This window comes from Bacillus rossius, chromosome 16 (genome assembly GCF_032445375.1).
Source record: "Bacillus rossius redtenbacheri isolate Brsri chromosome 16, Brsri_v3, whole genome shotgun sequence".
Lineage (NCBI taxonomy): Eukaryota > Metazoa > Arthropoda > Insecta > Phasmatodea > Bacillidae > Bacillus > Bacillus rossius.
The window spans coordinates 46,124,682-46,148,791 of record NC_086343.1 but is presented as its reverse complement, the minus strand read 5'-3'; the positions used below and the strand labels follow the sequence as shown (position 1 = coordinate 46,148,791).

The window sequence follows — 24,110 nt, the reverse complement described above, 5'->3', positions numbered from 1 at the left end:
ACCTTCGTAGCTTCTACCACGTGTTTTTACAGCCAATCCCCTCCCTGAATCTTTGTACCATGCCACCCCCCCCCCTTCAGAAAGGAAACTACTGCAGCAGCCTTCCTGCTGAAAGCGGTCCTACCAGCGCTTCTAAACCTAGCAACGCTTCTAAAACAGCATGTTTTGTGTGTCAACGAGTTCTTTTCTTATAGCGCACAGCGCACAGTACTGGGTCCCAAGAAGATAGTGTAAAAAATACATACACCTAACGGCACGAGCCAAAGTAAAATACTATTCTGAATAAAATATTTATTTAAAAAATACCATGTCTGGAAACTGCCTGGGCAAGCACTGCTTGTCTTGCTTGCCCTGACGAGATGCCACTGGGAGGAACCACAAGCCAGTTTAATTTGCGTGAGTACAGAGAGGCGGGGTCTGTCTCATTCGAGGGCTGTGCACAGTGACATAACTTGGATGCTATTTGCCAGTTGTGAGCAATTTTTCTTTGTGTCGTATGAGACACTTCCCATGTAAAGTACGTTTTTTTTCTTGCCGTGCCCGGATTTTCTCACTTCAGCCCAGATTGGTTTGTGGTCTTGATTCCTTTAATTTTGTTTGGTTTCCTCAGGGACGTGATGTCTGATTTGCGCATGTGACTTGGATAGTTAAAGATTCTGTTTTGGTCGTTTTTTCTCCACATGATGTTCTTGCTCGCGGGCTCGAGTATAGTTTAGTATATGTATTCGTTTAAGCTCTGTATGTTTGTCTCACATGTTGCCCGGTGGTGGCGTTATTTGCTAGACATGTGTGTCTCGAGGTTCGATTGCGCACCACCGAGGTGTCTTGTTAACTGAGGCCAGTCGATTGGTGTAGACACAAGTTACTTTTGTGTACGCTTTGTGTGGCATCTAGATTTTTTTTGCCCAGTGGTATTAGTGATATGTAGTAATAATTTTTTATTACTGTATTTACTACTCTTACTCTGACTATTGATGCTCATTTTCTTTGCTTGATTGAGTATTTTAATGAGTGGTCTGTGTAGTACCTGCATTTGTGTCTTAATTCGAGCCTTGTTAGGCCTAGTGTATTGGAATAAAAAGGTATGTAATTGGAATTTTGTTTATAATTCCCCACCACGAATGCTGTCCTACACACTACGATCTGTACTTTTCTAAACTGTTACTACAGTTAAAACCAAACTCGTAGTAAACCCTCTGCATCCTCGTTCTAGCACGAGGTTGCGTTTGTGTGTTTTTGGTGTGCGCGCTGATGTAATTTTCTAGAACCACGGTTCTAAGGAGGCTACAATATCCTATCGTAAATTGACGATCGCATCCTACTGATTCGAATGTATGCACATGTATTTCCTTTTCATTAGATGTACTTCTTTGTACTCGAATTTACATTCAAAGTTGCATCCTTTTCGTTAAATGTGCTTTCTTTTTGTAGAATTTTCGTCCAAATATGCGTCATTTTCTTTAAATGCGTGTCCTGTGTATAAATTGCATGTTCGGTGTATGCATTTAGTGTTTGGTGTGTACATTGCGTGGTCAATGCTTGTACATTGTGTGTCCAGTGCATACATTGTGTGTACTGTGTGTATTGTATGTTCGTTGATTGTACTTCCTCTTTGTTGAATGTGCTTCCGATTGCGCTTCCTTTTTTCTGGTTTTGCTTTCAAATGTGCTTCCTTCACGTTGATCGTACTTCAGATTGTACTTCCTTTATGTTTATTTGTGCTTCCGATTATGCCTCCTTTTCGTTGATTGTGCTTCCAAATGTGCTACATTTTTGTTGATTGTGCTTCTCAATTTTATGATTGTGCTTCCAGTTGTGCTTCCTTTTCGTTGATTGTGCTTCCTCTATGACGAATGTGCTTCCGATTTTGCTTCCATTTCGTTGATTGTGTTTCCTCTTCTTTGATTGTGCTTCTGATTGTGCTTCCTTTTCGCTGATTGTGCTTCAAAAGGTGCGTCATTTCGTTAAACGTGTGTTCCTGTGTGTTCGTTGTGTGTTTACTGTGTGTACTGTGCATTGCATGGACATTGCATGGTCATTTCGTGGTCATTGTGTGGTCATTGCGTGGTCATTTCATTTGTCAAATTTGTTTGCAAATGTGTTACTTTTTTAGTTTTCTTTTTTTTGAATGTTGATTTGACTAGTGTATTATTGTAAATGAACCGTGTTTTGACTAGCATATTATTCGACCGGTTGCATGCATATAAGCGAGTCCCAGATGAAAGGACTTTTTGTTTTTTTACTGGCTGCGGTGGTGTAAGGATCATCTAGTTTGATACATCTGGTGCATAAGTCGCGTTATTACCTATTCTTCTATTCTTGTGAAATATATGACATCTTTACCGTCTTTAATGTCTGACACGATGGAAGTTTTACCATCGATTATGGGAACCCTGTCGTCAGCGACGACGATGGTGGCGCAGATCCTTTTAGCAACGTCGACGTCAACACTAGAGGAGACTTCAACAGTCCTGGTACCACCAGCAGAAGAGATCTTAATGACTTCAGTGCTGACTGCACCACGATGAACACTGTTTCGCCCTCGATGGTGACTTCAATGGCTGGTGATTCGACAAAAACTATCGAGCATCGATACCGTTACTGTGACAAGATTTTCTCAAACAACAGCAATGCTCGACGAAACGAGAAGAGAAAATGTGCTAAGAATCCCCTTACAAAATGTTTGGCTGTGAGAAATGTCATAAGCAGTTTTCCAGAAAAGATAATATGAAAACGCACATGAAGACATACAGAAGTCATGCTTTACGACAGAAAAGAAAGGTTTCGCTGCAACAGCGATTAATGGATTCGCTTAAGAGTACACCGGGAGTTGATACAACTGCATCAACATCATCATGTGGTTCAGGTCTGAAAGGTTCTTCTTCATCAACTAGGCATCCTTGCAGCTACTGCGATATGACGTTCGCATTTTCCCATGATGTAAGAAGCCACGAGCGGAGAAAATGTATGAAGAATCCTTCCCGTATAAAGTTACGCTGCGATGAGTGTTATGTTTGGTTTACAAGTATTGACAGTTTGCGACGGCATGCGAAAAAATGTAAAGGTAACGTCCGTGTGCCTACCGTTGAACTACCAGCAGACTTTTCGTTTCTTCAGTTTAGGTTGGAGACTCGTGAGCGTACAGGCACATAAACAGATGTTCAGCAACCGGTTGCTATGAGGCCTGAACATGACATTAAACCCAAGACTGTAATCGGTGCATAACCGGTGAATGATAATGGGTTCTACTTGCACAGTCTGCATTTCGTGGAACATTGAAATACTACTATTATCTGAATACGTTTAGCGAGTCGAAGGACATTTGTACTTTTCTTGACAATATCAGGCAGAACATTATCAATCAGCTTACTGATGATGTAGCAACAAACGGTTCTTCGAAATATAACTTGTGGTTGAACTGTGTATAAGGTAAGTCGTATCCTTTCGAGAACAAAGTGAAGAAGTGTGCTTTTAAGACATTAATTGCTGTAATTTACAGTTCTAACGATGTGAAGCAGTCTTTTAAACACGATGTCCAGAAACTCTGTCAAGAAGAGGAAGACTATGTCAGTAAAGGATCTGGCTGGTTTCTTTCAGTATAAACCGATTGGAGCTGAGAATGTCATTTCACACTGATGCAAAACTAAATGTTTATTAGATTCTTAACTTTCGCAAGTGTTTCTGTTGTAGAATATAAATCATGTAATAAAATTATGTTTGTAAAAGAACCTGTGATGTTTTATTTTCAAACCTGTCATTTTTTATTTAAATTATTGATCAAGTACTAGTGAGTAATTTTTTTTTATAAATTTTGTCCCCCCCCCCCCCAGAATTCCTAGGTCAATAAATACACATTTCCAAGATGGTGGTCATAATTGCTTACTGGAGGCTGGTTTTCAATGAAACTAAGCTGCTTTTAGGTCTATACATCATATTTATTTAAATCATTATTTTTAGATAAAATTAATTTTTTTGCATCACCCAGGGATAGAACCAAGTACAGGAACTGATCGAATCAATCAGAATATTAATTTAAGATTTTTGTAATGAATTTTGGAATTTTTTCCTGAACTTCTAATTGAATAGTTACACATTTTCAAAATGGTGCCCAAATTTCAAAATGGTAGGTGCCTCAGTAATAATAAATTAATACTGCACTCTAGTGGACAAAAATTAAATTTAACATTGTGGTAGTGCACTCTAGCAGACGAAAACCAGATGGTGGCTTCAAGTAGAAGAAAACAAGATGGCGGACATGACATCATACTAGCTGCATATATATTTATATATACACACACCTTGGCATTAGTGGTGGGAGGTCAGTCTGCTGGCGGCTTCTGTAGAGGAAGCACCTGATGTCTTATTTTATTTTTGCTCTCCCTGGGCTCAAACCAACGATGTAAGTTCGTGTTTTAAATAATATTTATTAATATTTGATTAATTAATTTTTTTATAATTTTTAAAAAAATTCCCGATTTTCTATCATAATAATTACGGATTTTAAAGATGGCGGGCATAACAAAAAGGGCAATGCTCTAGAATCCAAGATGGTGTCTGTAATGAAATGTGCAACGATTATGTCATGCAGTCCAAGATGACAGGAATAAAGAAATGTGCAACGGTTCTAGAATCCAAGATGTCTATCGTAACATATGGTGGAACAGGTTTTTACATATATTTAATTAATTAATTTTTTAATGTATTTTTAAATTTTTCCCATTAAAATCTGATAATAATTACGGAAATTCAAGATGGCGGTCATAACGAAAAATTGCAACAGTTACATCATAATTCAAAAATTGCGGTCGTGTCATTATAATTGTCAAGGAGCAGCTTAGAGGGGCTAGTCGTTAAGGAATTTAAGCTATTTTTAGGAATTTCGAAGCCGTTGGCATTTTAGAGGACTAAAACGAGAAATTATCCCTCAAAACGGGAATGTTCCCCTCAAAATCGGGAATTTTTTAGGAATTTATATTTTGAGTCAATTTTGAGTAATTTTGAGTCCAAAATGGTTGCCGTGACGTCAGAGAGGTCGGCCATTGACCCGCTCTACCAGCTCCACCTGCGAATGCCTGAGCCAGGAGCCCCCTTTTCCCACTACTTTAGTTAATCGTCACCAAGTTAACTATTTGTTCGATGCGGACGTTGATTTCATCGTGTTAAGTTATGATCAGGCTAAACCACAAGAAGAGGCCTGAACTTCGTTGTCTACAAAAATTATTATTTGAAAGAACTCGTCTGGAAGTGCGTAATGTAGACGGAGTCCACTACAGGACAATAAGTTTACATCATTATGAAGATATGATTACGTCGAGTTCATCCATGGATGTTTTCGTCTTGTCTGCTACATCCGAGAAGCCCACGTTTACAGCTGATTGAAACAGTCGCTGTTCCGTGAATACTACAATTTGCTGTCTACTTCTACATCCCAAACTATCGTGCTTCGATGCAGATCTTCTAGGCGAGTATTGAAAGAACGATCGTCGACTTGATTGAAGATTAAGACCTGCCAATCTGATGAAAGTCTCTAAAATAGTAAGGTTGATTGGAACTGATTTATACTGTGGTGATACTATTGAGAATGTATGTGTATTCCAGTCTCAGTTTTCCAATTAGTTTCGTCATGATAATAATTTTAATTGGATGAATTCAGAGTTTTCCCTTAACTTTAGATTCACGATTTCACGATTTTACATTGCCAGAAGTATCCCTAGACAACAGATAATATATGTTTTTCCATAATCCTGTTGATTGAGTTAGCCACATAATTTTGATTTTAACTTTGTGTTCTGAGATTTTGTGTGATTGAATAGATACAATTTGCGACAAGACATTTCAGTCAAAGTTTTGAAACTTTTGTGGTTTCAGATGATATCGTTTTATGTTAACAGCAAATAAATGAGATAACCAATTGGGAAATTAAAATGTTATGTGTTGAAACAAGGTAATTTTAATTATTGTACTAATTCATGTTCAACAGCAATCCTGGCATATTTCTGAACTTTTTGAAATTAATTTTTCTTGTCTAGGTAGTTCATTGCATAATAAAACATAGATTTCATAATATTAAAAATTGTTCATTCTGGTTTTCCTTCAGTATCTAGCATTCTCGAATGCTAGACAATATTCAAACTGCAGATTTAGTGTAATTTCTTGTGTTGGGCACACTGTAATCTGTTATATGTAATTCCAATCACAAACCAAGTTAGAAGCACGAGTTAAAGGCAATTTTAGATTGAGAGTTAATATTAATAAACCCGTAAATACATATAACTAAACATTTCATATATTTTTAGTATGGTGCCCAAATATTTAAAAACAATTAAGTAATTATCGGACCTCGCGGTTTTTTTAGAACAGAAAGAAAAAAAACGGAAAACATGGTTTTTAAACACTACACACGTCCCTAAATTACTCCCTAGGTATGGTTTTGTAAGTCATACTACTTTGAGAAAAAAATAAAATGATATATTCTGCATTACAATACCTGCGCTTTCACGCTGCCGCCACTATCCATTATTTACCCACGATAAATAGGAATGCATGTGATCCATATACTAGGGATGTTCCTGAATTAACCTTGCAAGGAATGTTTCTTATTTCCTACTGGTTTGTGTAAAAATAACGGTTTACAGTTTACACTATAATACCCATGTATTCACGTAATCGCCGACATTCATTGCTTATGTTTACCCGTGTGGATTTTTTATATTTTTTTTGGAGAACTTTAGTCACTGTAGATGTTGACGCCTTCTGCCTTCTGCCGAGGTGATGTTAAGGGTGCACGTGGCCGGCAGGCAGTAAGGGTCGTTCCGTCAGTTACCCCCGGCTGTTTTAGCCACCAGGGACGCTATACTACGGGCGTTGTAACAGATGCGCGGAGGCTCAATTTAGAGTGTTTTATTACAAGGCACGCTATACATGCACTGCGTCGTGCATGGTCCGCTTACTGGGAGCGGGACTCTACAGGCCAAGTTTCTGATGGGCTTGTGCCGCGCTACCCTAATGTTCCGTGCACACTTCACACTACACTAACCTTAAACAGTTCCGGAATTTATACACACAGTTCAGGGATCCACGTAACACAGGGAGTTCCGGTGATGAGCTCAAATTAGGTAAGACTATCGGTGAACTCAGGTCGACTAGCCGGCTGTCCGTGAGGCTCGGAGCTGAGGGTTTAAAACTCACGCAATTCCGGTAGGGACGACCAGGGCGGAGGTCAGAGGCTCCGCGGGCGACCCGCGACTAGTCTCCTTGGAGGGCGGTGATCAACTGGCGATGGCTGTGACGTCCGCACGACTCCCCAGCCTCGCTCCCGCGAAAACCTGTCTGTGCAAAAGTAATCCCGGGCCATGCGCGCCGCCTGATCGCGCTAAAGTCCAGAATTACAATAACATTTAACCATAGTCGTTACTCAATTAAGATTGTTTTCAAGAGAGCTGAAAGTTAATTACAATGTCCAGATAATGAGGTCACATCACGGTACCCCCCGTGGTCGACTATCGCGCGGACGACAGTCGATTAGGCAGGGCAGCTTATGTTCGAGGCGTTGCACCACCCTGCACCCAGGTGCGTTCACGTCGCACACGCTCGCAGCGAGGCGGGGACGCGCCATAGCGGTCTGTGCGGATTCGAGGAGCACTAATGGTTGGCGTCAATAGTAGTATATGAATGTTCCTCCTGAAACAGGATGCATGATGTGGATTGTGATTGTCGGTCCGCCATCTTGGATTGTGACGTCACGGCGGCCATCTTGGACTCAAAAATTCCTCAAAATTCCTCAAAAATTACTCAAAATGACTCAAAAATTCCCGTTTTAAGAAAAAATTTCCCGTTTTCGATGGAAAAATTCCCGTTTCAAGGAAAAATTATCCGTTTTATTCCGTAAAAATCCCAGCAGCTAGAAATGTCCTGAAAGAGGCTTAAGCATTCTTAACTCAAGCAACAGTTAAGCCTCTATCAGGATGTGACCTCGACCTTTGACCTTGACCTTGACCCCGACGGCCATTTTGGATCCGCCATATTGAAAATCCGTAATTTTAATGCTAGAGATTCGGGAAAAAATTTACAAATCATTAAAAAATTAACTAATCGAATTAAATAATGAAAAATCATTAAAACCACCGTTGCACTTTTTCGTGACAGCCGCCATCTTGTCTTCGTTGCTGGAGACCACCATCTTGTTTTCACCCGCTAGAGTGCGCTGACGACATGTTAGTTTAGTTCTTATCTGCTAGAGTGCAGTAATAATTTATTACTGTGACACCCGCCATCTTGAAATTTGGAAGCCATCTTGAAAATCCGTAATTATTTAGCTAGAAATTCGGGAAAAGTTCCTAAATAAATTAAATAAATCACTCATTAATTTACATATTGATTTGATCCGCTCCTGTCCTCGGTTCGAAACCGGTGAGGGCAAAAAATAAAAAATCATCAGATCCTTCCTCCACAGAAGCCACCTTCAGACTGACCTACCTCCACCAATAACCAGGTATATCATCAGCCGGTATGACGTCATGTCCGCCATCTTGTCTTCATCCGCTGGAGACCACCAACCTGTTTTCGCCCGCTAGAGTGTGCTGATACCATGTTGGTATAATTATCTGGTCACCATACCTTTGTCCTCAACTGTTGACCTTGAACTTTGACCTTGACCTTGAAATTTGACCTTGACCTTGAACTTTGACCTTGACCTTGAAATTTGACCTTGACCTTGAAATTTGACTTTGTCCATGAAATTTGACTTTGTCCTTGTCGTCCATCACGGACCCGACATTTTATGTTCAGTAGATGCTACCAGGAGCTACCACCTGCTAGTGGTCATTGCCACCATCTTGTTTTCGTCTGATGGAGGACGCCATCTTGTGTGTACTCATCTTACCATCATGCTAGTTTTATTCTAATCCGATACAGTACAGTAATCATTTATTACTGAGGTGCCCACCATCTTGGAAATTCGTAATAACTAAAACATAAATTCGGAAAAAATTCCAATAGTCTCCGAAAAAATTAATTATTAATTTACAAATTGAATCGATGGATTCGTGCCCACGGTTCGATTCTTGACCAGTGACAGTTGTAACTAATTATTAAATAAATTTTAGATTCTGTTTTCCATTACCTTTCGCGGAGTTTATTGTCCATTCACTCCTAAATTCACCTAAAAAATCACCCATTCAAGTAATGATTGATTCGATACTTGGTTCGATCTATGGTCGAAGATAAAAATAAATTCAAATACCAGATAAGTGTAAGGTTCGAGAAATAAAACACTGCAAGTTCTTTTACAAACATATTATTTATTACATCATTTCTATTCTACTACAGGATCACTTGCGAAAGCCAGCAATCTTATAAACATTTAACCCTGCATAGGCGTGAAATGACTAATTCTTAACTCCAATCGGTTTATACTAGACAGAGACCAACCAGAACCTTTACTAACATAGTTCTCCTCTTCGTGACAGAGTTTCTGGATACCGTTTTTAACAGTTTGCTTCACATCGTCAGAACTGTAAATTACTGCAGCCGATGTCTTGAATGCACATTTCTTCAATTTGTAATCTAACGGATATGGCTTTCTATATATACAGTCCAGCCACAAGTTATATTTTAATGGTCCGTTTGTTGCTACATCATCAGTAAGCTGATTGATTATGTCCTGTCTGATATCATCGAGAAAAGTACAAATGTCCTTCGACTCACCGAACGTATTTAAATAATAGTAGTCTTTCAACGTTCCACGAAATGCTGACTGCGCCAAGTAGAAGCCATTATCATTCACCTGTAGAGCACCGACCACAGTCTTAGGTTTAGTTCCATGTCCAGATACCATAGCAATCGGTTGCTGCGCATCTGTTTTTTTGCCTGTACGCTCACGAGCCTTCAACCTAAACCGAGGAGTTGAAATTTCTGCAGGTAGTTCTGCAGTAGGCGCACGGACTTTACCTTTACATTTTTTCACATGTCGTCGCAAATTATCAATTCGAGTAAACCATTCATGACACTCATCACAGCGAAACTTCATGCGAGAAGGATTCTTCATGCATTTGCTCCGCTCATGTCTTCGTGCATCATGGGAAAATGCGAACGACGTATCACAGTAGCTGCAAGGATACCGTGGTGATGAAGACGAACCTTTCAGACCTGATCCAGATGTCGATGTTACTACGATTTTACTATCTCCAGGCATACTCTTATGAACATCAATGCATCGTTGTTGCACCGAAACCTTTACTTTCTGCCGCACAGCAGGACCTTTGCATGACTTCATGTGCGTTTTCATATTATCTTTTCTAGCAAACTGCTTATGACATTTCTCACAACCAATCATTTTACGATAAAGATTCTTAGCACATTCGCTCTTCTCGTGTCGTCGAGCATTGCCGTTGTTTGAGAAAATCTTGTCGCAGTAACAGCACCGATGTTCGTTAGTTGTCAAAACAGCATCCATTGAAGTCACCATCGAGGTCGAATCGCCGTTCGTCGTGGTTTCCTGCACAGCCAGCTCTGTAGTCATTAAGCTCTCTTCTGCTGGTGGTACCACGACTGATGAGGTCTCCTCCAATGTTGTCGTTCTCGTTGCCAACGGGATCTGCACCTTCTTCGTCGTCGTTGACGTCAAGGTTCCCGTAGTCGATGGTACAACGTCCATCATGTTCGTCGTTAAAGTCGGTAAAGATGCCATCAAGTTCGCAAGATCAAGTAATTACGCGACTTATGCACCAGATGAATCAAATTAGGTGATCCTTGCAACGTCGTCGTCAGTAACAAACTGTGCGACCAGATGTCTAGGACTCGCTTATATACAAGCACCGGATGGAATAATACACTAGTCAAATCAAGATCAATTTACTATAATACTAGAGTCAAATCATCATTAAAAATAGAAGCACCATCAAAAAGGCAGCACATTTTGGACGCGCCGTCAATAAAAAGGAAGCACATTCTACAAAACGAAAGCTCATTTAACGAAAAGGAGGTACATTCACACTTACATTAAACTCGATAGGATGCGATCGTCAGTGTTAAGCTAGGATATAATGTCTCCATCAGTCTATGAATCCACCAGTTAGTAGTTCTATAAGTAATTGCCATCAACAGTCTTTTGGCTCCAATATTCATTGTCTCCAATATTCGTAGGCTCCAATATTCGTTGGCTCCAATATTCGTTGACTACAATTTTCGTAGGCTCCAATATTCATTGTCTCCAATATTAGTTGGCTACAATTTTCGTAGGCTCCAATATTCGTTGGCTCCAATATTCGTTGTCTCCAATATTCGTTGTCTCCAATATTCATTAGCTCCAATTTTCGTTTGCTCCAATATTCGTTGACACCAATATTCGTTGGCTCCAATAATCATTGGCTCCAATATTCACGGGCTCCAATATCAATTGGCTCCAATTGCTCCAAATGCTCCAACAGGCTCCAAAAGGCTCCATCAGTCTTTTGGCTCCAATTTTCATTGGCTCCAATATTCATTGTCTCCAATATTTATTGGCTCCAATATTCATTGGCTCCAATTTTCATTGGCTCCAATATTCATTAACTCCAATATTCATTGACTCCAATATTTATTGGCTCCAATATTCATTGGCTCCAATTTTCATTGGCTCCAATATTCATTAACTCCAATATTCATTGACTACAATATTTATTGGCTCCAATATTCATTGGCTCCAATAGTCATTGGCTCCAATAGACATTGGCTACAATAGACATTGACTCCAATAGTCATTGGCTTCAATATTCATTGGCTCCGACAGTATTTTGACTCCAAAAGGCATTGGCTTCTAAAGTCATAGTCTCTTAGACTCGTAGCATTCTAGCCAAATATATTTGGCGCTGATGAGACAAAAACCAGTTGGAGCCTATGACTTTAGAAGCCAATGACTTTTGGAGTCAAAATACTGTCGGAGCCAATGAATATTGAAGCCAATGACTATTGGAGTCAATGTCTATTGTAGCCAATGTATATTGGAGCCAATGACTATTGGAGCCAATGAATATTGGAGCCAATAAATATTGTAGTCAATGAATATTGGAGTTAATTAATATTGGAGCCAATGAAAATTGGAGCCAAAGAATATTGGAGCCAATAAATATTGGAGCCAATGAATATTGGAGTTAATGAATATTGGAGCCAATGGAAATTGGAGCCAATGAATATTGGAGCCAATAAATATTGGAGTCAATGAATATTGGAGCCAATGAAAATTGGAGCCAAAAGACTGATGGAGCCTTTTGGAGCCTGTTGGAGCATTTGGAGCAATTGGAGCCAATTGATATTGGAGCCCGTGAATATTGGAGCCAATGATTATTGGAGCCAACGAATTTTGGAGTCAACGAATATTGGAGCAAACGAAAATTGGAGCTAATGAATATTGGAGACAACGAATATTGGAGACAACGAATATTGGAGACAACGAATATTGGAGCCAACGAATATTGGAGCCTACGAAAATTGTAGCCAACGAATATTGGAGACAATGAATATTGGAGCCTACGAAAATTGTAGTCAACGAATATTGGAGCCAACGAATATTGGAGCCTACGAATATTGGAGACAATGAATATTGGAGCCAAAAGACTGTTGATGGCAATTACTTATAGAACTACTAACTGGTGGATTCATAGACTGATGGAGACATTATATCCTAGCTTAACACTGACGATCGCATCCTATCGAGTTTAATGTAAGTGTGAATGTACCTCCTTTTCGTTAAATGAGCTTTCGTTTTGTAGAATGTGCTTCCTTTTTATTGACGGCGCGTCCAAAATGTGCTGCCTTTTTGATGGTGCTTCTATTTTTAATGATGATTTGACTCTAGTATTATAGTAAATTGATCTTGATTTGACTAGTGTATTATTCCATCCGGTGCTTGTATATAAGCGAGTCCTAGACATCTGGTCGCACAGTTTGTTACTGACGACGACGTTGCAAGGATCACCTAATTTGATTCATCTGGTGCATAAGTCGCGTAATTACTTGATCTTGCGAACTTGATGGCATCTTTACCGACTTTAACGACGAACATGATGGACGTTGTACCATCGACTACGGGAACCTTGACGTCAACGACGACGAAGAAGGTGCAGATCCCGTTGGCAACGAGAACGACAACATTGGAGGAGACCTCATCAGTCGTGGTACCACCAGCAGAAGAGAGCTTAATGACTACAGAGCTGGCTGTGCAGGAAACCACGACGAACGGCGATTCGACCTCGATGGTGACTTCAATGGATGCTGTTTTGACAACTAACGAACATCGGTGCTGTTACTGCGACAAGATTTTCTCAAACAACGGCAATGCTCGACGACACGAGAAGAGCGAATGTGTTAAGAATCTTTATCGTAAAATGATTGGTTGTGAGAAATGTCATAATCAGTTTGCTAGAAAAGATAATATGAAAACGCACATGAAGTCATGCAAAGGTCCTGCTGTGCGGCAGAAAGTAAAGGTTTCGGTGCAACAACGATGCATTGATGTTCATAAGAGTATGCCTGGAGATAGTAAAATCGTAGTAACATCGACATCTGGATCAGGTCTGAAAGGTTCGTCTTCATCACCACGGTATCCTTGCAGCTACTGTGATACGTCGTTCGCATTTTCCCATGATGCACGAAGACATGAGCGGAGCAAATGCATGAAGAATCCTTCTCGCATGAAGTTTCGCTGTGATGAGTGTCATGAATGGTTTACTCGAATTGATAATTTGCGACGACATGTGAAAAAATGTAAAGGTAAAGTCCGTGCGCCTACTGCAGAACTACCTGCAGAAATTTCAACTCCTCGGTTTAGGTTGAAGGCTCGTGAGCGTACAGGCAAAAAAACAGATGCGCAGCAACCGATTGCTATGGTATCTGGACATGGAACTAAACCTAAGACTGTGGTCGGTGCTCTACAGGTGAATGATAATGGCTTCTACTTGGCGCAGTCAGCATTTCGTGGAACGTTGAAAGACTACTATTATTTAAATACGTTCGGTGAGTCGAAGGACATTTGTACTTTTCTCGATGATATCAGACAGGACATAATCAATCAGCTTACTGATGATGTAGCAACAAACGGACCATTAAAATATAACTTGTGGCTGGACTGTATATATAGAAAGCCATATCCGTTAGATTACAAATTGAAGAAATGTGCATTCAAGACATCGGCTGCAGTAATTTACAGTTCTGACGATGTGAAGCAAACTGTTAAAAACGGTATCCAGAAACTCTGTCACGAAGAGGAGAACTATGTTAGTAAAGGTTCTGGTTGGTCTCTGTCTAGTATAAACCGATTGGAGTTAAGAATTAGTCATTTCACGCCTATGCAGGGTTAAATGTTTATAAGATTGCTGGCTTTCGCAAGTGATCCTGTAGTAGAATAGAAATGATGTAATAAATAATATGTTTGTAAAAGAACTTGCAGTGTTTTATTTCTCGAACCTTACACTTATCTGGTATTTGAATTTATTTTTATCTTCGACCATAGATCGAACCAAGTATCGAATCAATCATTACTTGAATGGGTGATTTTTTAGGTGAATTTAGGAGTGAATGGACAATAAACTCCGCGAAAGGTAATGGAAAACAGAATCTAAAATTTATTTAATAATTAGTTACAACTGTCACTGGTCAAGAATCGAACCGTGGACACGAATCCATCGATTCAATTTGTAAATTAATAATTAATTTTTTCGGAGACTATTGGAATTTTTTCCGAATTTATGTTTTAGTTATTACGAATTTCCAAGATGGTGGGCACCTCAGTAATAAATGATTACTGTACTGTATCGGGTTAGAATAAAACTAGCATGATGGTAAGATGAGTACACACAAGATAGCGTCCTCCATCAGACGAAAACAAGATGGTGGCAATGACCACTAGCAGGTGGTAGCTCCTGGTAGCATCTACTGAACATAAAATGTCGGGTCCATGATGGACGACAAGGACAAAGTCAAATTTCAAGGACAAAGTCAAATTTCAAGGTCAAGGTCAAATTTCAAGGTCAAGGTCAAAGTTCAAGGTCAAGGTCAAATTTCAAGGTCGAGGTCAAAGTTCAAGGTCAACAGTTGAGGACAAAGGTATGGTGACCAGATAATTATACCAACATGGTATCAGCACACTCTAGCGGGCGAAAACAGGTTGGTGGTCTCCAGCGGATGAAGACAAGATGGCGGACATGACGTCATACCGGCTGATGATATACCTGGTTATTGGTGGAGGTAGGTCAGTCTGAAGGTGGCTTCTGTGGAGGAAGGATCTGATGATTTTTTATTTTTTGCCCTCACCGGTTTCGAACCGAGGACAGGAGCGGATCAAATCAATATGTAAATTAATGAGTGATTTATTTAATTTATTTAGGAACTTTTCCCGAATTTCTAGCTAAATAATTACGGATTTTCAAGATGGCTTCCAAATTTCAAGATGGCGGGTGTCACAGTAATAAATTATTACTGCACTCTAGCAGATAAGAACTAAACTAACATGTCGTCAGCGCACTCTAGCGGGTGAAAACAAGATGGTGGTCTCCAGCAACGAAGACAAGATGGCGGCCATCACGAAAAAGTGCAACGGTGGTTTTAATGATTTTTTATTATTTAATTCGATTAGTTAATTTTTTAATGATTTGTAAATTTTTTCCCGAATCTCTAGCATTAAAATTACGGATTTTCAATATGGCGGATCCAAAATGGCCGTCGGGGTCAAGGTCAAGGTCAAAGGTCGAGGTCACATCCTGATAGAGGCTTAACTGTTGCTTGAGTTAAGAATGCTTAAGCCTCTTTCAGGACATTTCTAGCTGCTGGGATTTTTACGGAATAAAACGGACAATTTTTCCTTGAAACGGGAATTTTTCCCTCGAAAACGGGAATTTTTTTCTTAAAACGGGAATTTTTGAGTCATTTTAAGTCATTTTTGAGGAATTTTGAGGAATTTTGAGGAATTTTTGAGTCCAAGATGGCCGCCGTGACGTCACAATCCAAGATGGCGGACCGATAATCACAATCCACATCCTGCATCCTGTTTCAGGAGGAACATTCATATACTACTGTCAATGTTGTTGTAATAATGAAATTCGTTTAAATAACGACTGTCTTGCAGTTGTAAAGAGTTTCTGATGCTTGTATTTCATGATTGTTGTTTTATTCGAGTAAGTATGTAATTGCATTACAAAAATTTTGTTTTGTTACAGTGCAGTTAAAGTAGCCTACGTACTATTTTGAGTGACGTAACGAACGAGACTAATGGGAACCCAAATTTTTATTTGAATTATTAACATCGTTCATTTTCTGTGAGGAATACGTGCTGTGCGCTAAAGTAGTTGACATATAATTTTGCAGTATTTCCAGGGAATTCTTTGATTACAGCCGTCGTATATTCTGTGTTCGTTATGGCTAGTGTTTCATGAATCCAAGTATATCCCTGGTTCCTGAAGGCTTGATCCTGATGGCAAGATCCTGTTGGCTTGATCCTATGGTACATTATACTTGCTGTTTTAGTTCAGCATGTCAAAATATCCTTTTGGCATGATCTTGTTGGCTTGATCCTGTGGTACGTGAAGCTTGCTGTTTTAATTCAGTACGTCGTAATATCCTGCACATGAAAGAATTTGCGAAATATGAAAGATATATTATTGTAGGTTAAAACTTGCGATCATAATTTATCATTTTATTACCATTTTTTATGTAAGGGACTTACTTCGTACAATAAGAAGACTGTTTGAATCGAGAAATCCACAAGACATTAGTATATTACCTGTGTTTTTTTGTACTTGTAGTAGTGTAGAATTTATGTAATATTTGTTTTTTTGTTTTTTAAAAGAACTTGCGGTGTTTTTATTTTCTCAAACCTGACACTTTTGTGGTATTTTTTCATGTAAAGTTGTTTTGTATCACCCAAGGATCGAACCAAGTATCGATTCAATATGTAAATTAATGATTGATTTTTTTTATGAATTTTTTTTTATAAATTTATGGGTCAATAAATACAAATTTCCAAAATGGTGGACATAACGGCTTACTGGAGGCTGGTTGTATAGTATTTTAAGCCTCTTTAAGAATTTTGAACATGATTTATTGAAATTATTATATTTACATAAAATTACAATTGTTTGCATCGTCCAGGTATCGAACCAAGGACAGGAATCGATCGAATCAATCAGTATATTGATTAAAAATTTATTTAATGAACTTTGAAATTTTTCTCGAATCTCTAGCATTAAAATTATGAATTTTTTAGATGGCGGAAATAACGTCATGCTAACTGACGATATATATGCTCCGAACAAAGTGGTGGGGGTCAGACTGCCAGCAGCCACCGTGAGGAAGGGATCGGTCACCCTTTTAATTGTTTTTGCCCTCACTGGGTTCGAACCGAGGAGTCCGAGCTCTTTGGCGTAAATGTATGCTTTTAAAGAATTTTTATTAAAATTTTATTTATTGAATTTTTTATAAATTTTACAATTTTTTCATTTAAATCGGATAAGAAAAAAAGATTATCAAAATGGCGGACATAATGGAAATTGCAACGGTGATGTCATAATTCAAAATGGCGGTAAACAAAATGACGGAATGTTCGAGAAAACAAAATGATGTCATCTAATATAGCGGAACCAAAATGGCGGATCCTAAATGGCCACCGGGGTCAAGATCAAATGTCAAGGTCACACTCATCCAAGACATCACAATCCAAGATGGCGGTTCGGCTCCAGCTCCACCGCCTGGCGCCTGGTGCAGAACCGGCTATTACATACTACTAGTGTCTATTCATATAATATCTGTTCAACCGGCCGAACGCTTATAATGTTCGTATGACACGAATATACTCTTGTCATATGCGGCTGACTTATCTAATCTAAATTCAGCATTCTACACTCTCAATACTTATCAGATTATCGTATCGCTTTATCTCCAACACTTCAGAGATTACTTTCACCAAACCACCTGTGCACTGACACAGTTCATAATGTTCACAATCAGGGGCGAAGCCAGGGGGGGGGGGGTTAGGGGTTCAAACCCCCCCCCCCCCCAACCCTTAGCAACAAATCTTTAAGTAAATTTCTTATTCATCCCTCAAACAAATTTCATTTTAAAAATTAAAAAAAAAAATTACCATTACAATATTTAAATTTAAGTACCGAAAACTGCTAAAATAGCACTATTTTACACCTTAAAATCAAAAATTTCCCGGGGGAGGACCCCGGACCACCGGTTTTTATAAGGGGGAGGGGAGGGGGGGGGGAAAGTTCTTAACACCCCCCCATACACAAATCCTGGCTACGCCACTGTTCACAATAGACACTTTCTTGGGGTCTGTGCTATGTCGTATCTTTTCTTTCGTTATTTTCCAGTGGAGTTAAAAGCAGCTGACTTTATCTCTTTAAACATAGGGGAGATTGAGGCAATGGCGTACACTTAAGGGGAAAATAATACCACCTACTCACTTTTAGTTTGTTTTTCTTGAAACTATTACCAATTATTTGTATATAGTAGTATATAATAGTGTGTCCGAGCGCAGGCAGCAGGCGGTTGTGCCGGTGCCGAGGAGCCTGCCGAAGGCTCTGACGTCACGGCGGCCAACTTGGATTTGTGATGTCACGGCGGCAATCTTGGATGACCATGACCTTGACCTTTGACCTTGACCTTTGACCTTGACCTTTGACTTTACCTCGGCGGCCATATTGGATCCGCCATCTTTAAATCGAGTGCTCCACTCACTCATGATGAAATTTTCGTCACTGTCACCATATAGATTTTTTCTGTTCCACTGGAGGCCGCCATCTTGGATACCGTAGACTTAGTTTCTGTTGTTTGTTCCTAGAGAGTGCCAGCGTCGCTCTTGATTTTTTTTCTGTTTCACTGGAGGCCGCCATCTTGGATACCGTCGACTTTGTTTCTGCTTTATGTTATTAGAGAGCGCCAGCGTCGCTCTGTCTCATCACATAAGGCCAATGTTCCATTACCTACCTTAGCTATTATGGTCCTTATCGGCATATTAAATTTAATTTTTTATGCAAAATACATTGGAAGCGCTGTGATACGAACCATCGCAGCTCTGATCTCTAGGTTGGAAAACATACGCCTTTAACCGCACGGCCATCGATACATTTACAGGACTGAGAATTAAATAAGGTATGTATAAAATTACATACATATTCGGACTTGTAATTTTTTTTTAATTTGAAGTAACAATATCATCACCTGTTTGAGACAGAACCACCATCTTGTATTAAGATGTAACTGTTGCAATTATCGTTATGGTCTCCATCTTGAAAATCTGTAATTTTTATGCTAGAAATTCCGAAAAAAATTCCAAAAAATTTTTTAATAATTGCTTACTTCAAATGTTTAGTTATTTAAACTGTTTCGGTCCTCGGTTCGATTTTAGGCGTAATTAAACCAGTAATTTATTAATATATTAAAAAAAATTCTCAATAAAAAGTAATAAAAACGTCTTACACCACACCCAACATTATGAATTATGTCACCACTGTTTCATTTATCGTTACGGAAACATCTGGAATTTTTTTTTATTATCCGATTTCAATGAAAAAAAGTTTAAAATTCATCAAAATAATAACTTATTAGAATACTGATTGATTAGATCAATTCCCGTCCTTTGTTCTAAACCGGTAAGAGCAAAAGATAATTCCAGACTTCACCAAAAAAATTTACAATAAATTTACAAATTGATTCGATCAGTTCCTGTCCTTGGTTGGATACTTGAACAGTGACAAGTGTAACTAAATATTAAATAAATTTTATATTCTGTTTTTCATTACCTTTCGCGGAGTTTATTAATCATTCTCTCTTCAAAAATAAAACTCAAGATAATGTACGACAATGTTCGATGAATTAAATACGTTGCCGATAAGCCCAACATGAAAGTCTAGTTTTTCGATAATCTGAATAACCTATGAATCGTTCATGAACAAAGCCACACATACAGGCCAAGTGTCTCCGGACCATGAGATCGAGTCATGACAATATCAGACGTATAGGCTAGTCATTTCCGGACCCCATGACCATCTTCGGCGTTAGCTAATTACAGTCAATTAGACCATCGTGAAATTTTTTATACACACTAAAGGACCAAGTGACCTTGAAAAAATTTGTAGTAACACCAAGTGGTTTTGAACTAATAAATATTCAGTAACTAAAGATTTTACTACACGCAATCAGCAAAAAGGAAGCACCATTAACAAATATACCACATTTGGAATTACACTCAAAAAGGCAGCACATTTTGGAAGCACAATTAAAATGGCAGTAGATGTATTTGGTTCGTTCTGGTGCACCGGAGGACGGAGGGGGATCGGGGGATCCGCGGCAGCTACCTTAAGGCTTCGCTTCATCAGCCATGTTGGATTACGTCACTTCCGCCGGCCATGCACGCACGAAAAAGGGTCCCGTTACGTTCATCAGCCACGTACGCACGAAAAAATGTCCCGTTACGAGTAGTAGGAAATAGCCGGTTCTGGGACAGGCGCAGGATCCAGGATCCGATCTTGACCTTGACCTTGAACCCTGAACTTTGACCTTGACCTTGACCTTGAACCGAGTCCTTAACCTTTGACCTTGACCTTGAACCTTGACCTTGACCTTTAACTTTGACCTTGACCTTGAAATTTAACCTTGACCTTGAAATTTGACCCTGACATTGAAATTAGACCCTGACCTTTAGCCTTGCGACCCTCGATGTTGCCAACCTGATGATGTCATCTAATCCGTATGCTAATCCATATTCTAACCTAACCTAACCTAACCTAACCTAATCCATATGCTAATCTATGCTAACCTAACCTAACCTAACCTAACCTAATCCATATGCTAATCTATGCTAACCTAACCTAACATAACCTAACCTAAACTAACCTAACCTAACCTAATCCATATGCTAATCTATGCTAACCTAACCTAACCTAACCTAACCTAATCCATATGCTAATCTATGCTAACCTAACCTAACCTAACCTAACCTAACCTAACCTAACCTAATCCATATGCTAATCTATGCTAACCTAACTTAACCTAACCTAACCTAATCCATATGCTAATCTATGCTAACCTAACCTAACCTAATCCATGCCAATCTATGCTAATCTGTATGCCAATCTATGCTAATCCGCATGCCAATCTATGCTAATTCGTATGCTAATCTATGCTAATCTATGCTAATCCATGCCAATCCATGCTAATCATTGCCAATCTATGCCAATCTATGCTAATCCGTATGCCAATCTATGCTATCCGTATGCCAATCTATGCTAATCTGTATGCCAATCTATGCTAATTCGTATGCCAATCTATGCTAATCCATATGCCAATCTATGCTAATCCATATGTTAATCCATGCTAATCCATGCTAATCCATCCGCCATTTTGTATTTCTAGAAATTTCCACCAACTTCGAATCGTGACCTGGTAGATGTCGCTAGTATCGCGCGCCAAATTCAAAAATTAGTTGCCAGAGGCGCCACCATCTTGGTTCTCAAGTTGGCTGGTAGATGTCGCTAGTATCGCGCGCCAAATTCAAAAATTAGTTGCCAGAGGCACCACCATCTTTAGTTCCTAGTGTTGCTACAAGACTGTGCCATCATCGCCATATTTTAGTTCATATAATCGATACCAGATGATGACACCGTCACCATCTTTAGTTCCTAGTGTTGCTACCAGAGTGTGCCGCCGTCGCCATCTTTAATTCTTAAAGTTACCGCAGGAGCGCGCCACCGTCGCCATCTTTAATTCTTAAATTTACTGCCGGATGGTGCCAAGTGTTATGTAGTCAGTCGAGACAGGTCGGGAACGAGTCGAGACAAGTCTAGACAGTCGAGACAAGTCGGGAGACAAGACGAGACAAGTCGGTAGCCTGTATTCACCAAGTTCTCCGTTGCCGTCACTACCATCCGGGTATCTGACGAGTCCTAATTAATATACTCGTACACATCCTACCTCTATGACTTCTACAAACAGACTGATTGTCTGCGTATAATTACATTTTACCATTCTCTAAAACATTTATAAGTATCAGTACCTTGGGGGGATATAGGTTATAACAATTAAAAATAATAAGTAATATGTAGGTAAAATCTTATTTATTAAATTAAGAACATAAACTGAAACAGAAAATATACAACAAAAACAGAAACTAGGTATACAACAAAAACTAAAACTATACAACAAAATGAAAACTATAAAAAAGGAAACTATACAACGAATGGAAACAACAACCAAACTGCCAAACTATTTACAACAAAAACTATTTACAAAAAAAATATTATTCATCGCCTCCGATATAGCCGTGGGGGACCGTGCGGATACCGTCTTCACAGATTAAACGTTTGTCGTCCTCCCACGTTATGGCTAGCTTATTGCTGTATTCGCTGTACAGCACATGCTCTCTCGACCGTATGGCTCTAACACCTACCCTCCTTGTGTGGTGGTCTTGCAGGGCATCCAGGTAATCACCGAATGTTATGTGGTTTTTGACCACACAACCCTGGATGCCCTTAGCCTTCTTCTCGACCTTGCCACCGCACCTGTATGCATAGAGTTTGGCCCGCAGACTGACAAACTCGCTCATTACTTCTCCCCCACATTCATCTTTGAATTCGCCAACAACTTTCTTGTTGATGGGGGAGAAGCATGGGTGGTCAGGAGGGTAGCAGCTGGTGTCGAATTCAGACATGAACTTAGGGTCGGCTCTTAGATCATGGTAGAAGTCCTGTGTCTGAATCTCATACACAAAGCTGTCTGTATCCATATATGCCAGATGAATATTTTCCTGATATTTCGGTTTCATAGTATTATAGTGGAAGTCGTACATGAGTGTTTTTGATAGATCAAGTACTGCGAGTCCAGCATAGATCGGCTTGTCGAAAACGATGGTCTCATGGTTCAGGTGGACAAGACTCAAGTTTGGCTCATACATCGTGCGGTCCTTGAAGGACGGACGACACACCAACTTCTTAAATCTCTTCTCAGAACACACCAACTCCATTTTGAGCCTCCGCCTCTTGTTTTCCATCAGTTTACCAAATGTCGAGTTCACAGCGAGCTTGAAGAACTCCTTCTCGAACTCGTTGGCTGCTGCTTTGCGCTTGTTTGTGTTCATCCGAATATAGGGCTCCAACCATGTCGACTGCTCAAACTGAAGAACTTTATGTATTCTTATGATTTTTAGACCATGCGATACTGCTTGCTGTAGGTTTTTGTAGTGAACGATGTAGTGCTCTTTATTTTCCAGCGTTGTCATCAGCTTTGATTGCTTTGAGCCGGGCGGACACTGATTTACGGGAAGAAATGGCAGGTCTTTGTGACTTTCGTGGAGTTCGAGAGGGTACTCCACATCACACCCGATAATGTAGCCTGTGGGTGAATTTTCCGGAATAGACATGACATCAATTGATGTGTCTGTCCATTGGAAATGACGAATGGGGAGCGGCAGAGACATCGCCCACCCGTACAAGTTGTTTGCATCAATGTACTCCAGGAATGTGGATGGCTTGGAAGCATCATGTGTTTCTGGTACGTAGGCATTATTGGCTACGCAATGACGTTTAATGCTTTGCGCTACACCACCGCGAATACCAGCCTCCACAAACATATACATGTCATAATCTGTGAGTAGCTCTAGCTGTACACCTGTGGTTCGAAGCATCGCGTCGAAAGCGAACCCAGGACAAGAAATGTAGTGAGACGGATATAAACTATATGTTTCCAAGCAAAGACTGCGGAAATTCTCGAATACGTCCGCCAAAATCAGAACATCCGTCTTTAGGTACAAGTCAGTGTACTCCCCTAAGGTAGCACACTGAAACTTGTCCCAGACATTTTGTGCGTGAGCGTAATCTGCCTCGGAAATACCAGAATCAGTCAGAATATTAAAGAACTCATCGATGGATGGAAGACTAGTATCGTCTAGTCGAGCAAAAGAATCAACGAAGTCGTAGGGGAAGACTCCCTTGCGGGTAACCAACTCCAACTCCAACTCACGGTAGATGCCATCACAGCAATCGGTAGTCCGGTCTCAACGTACAGAACACGCGAAGGAAGCTCGACGTACGGAGAACTATAACAGAAGAATTAAGACAAGGACATTTGTACGTACCTGGACT

General features: G+C 39.7%; 1 protein-coding gene across 2 annotated transcripts in view; it reads left to right on the top strand.

The window, feature by feature from the left end:
- LOC134540080 (uncharacterized) overlaps positions 1-24,110 on the top strand; it is a 146,904-nt gene that overhangs the window by 17,770 nt on the left and 105,024 nt on the right. The gene's annotated exons all lie outside the window — the stretch shown is intronic.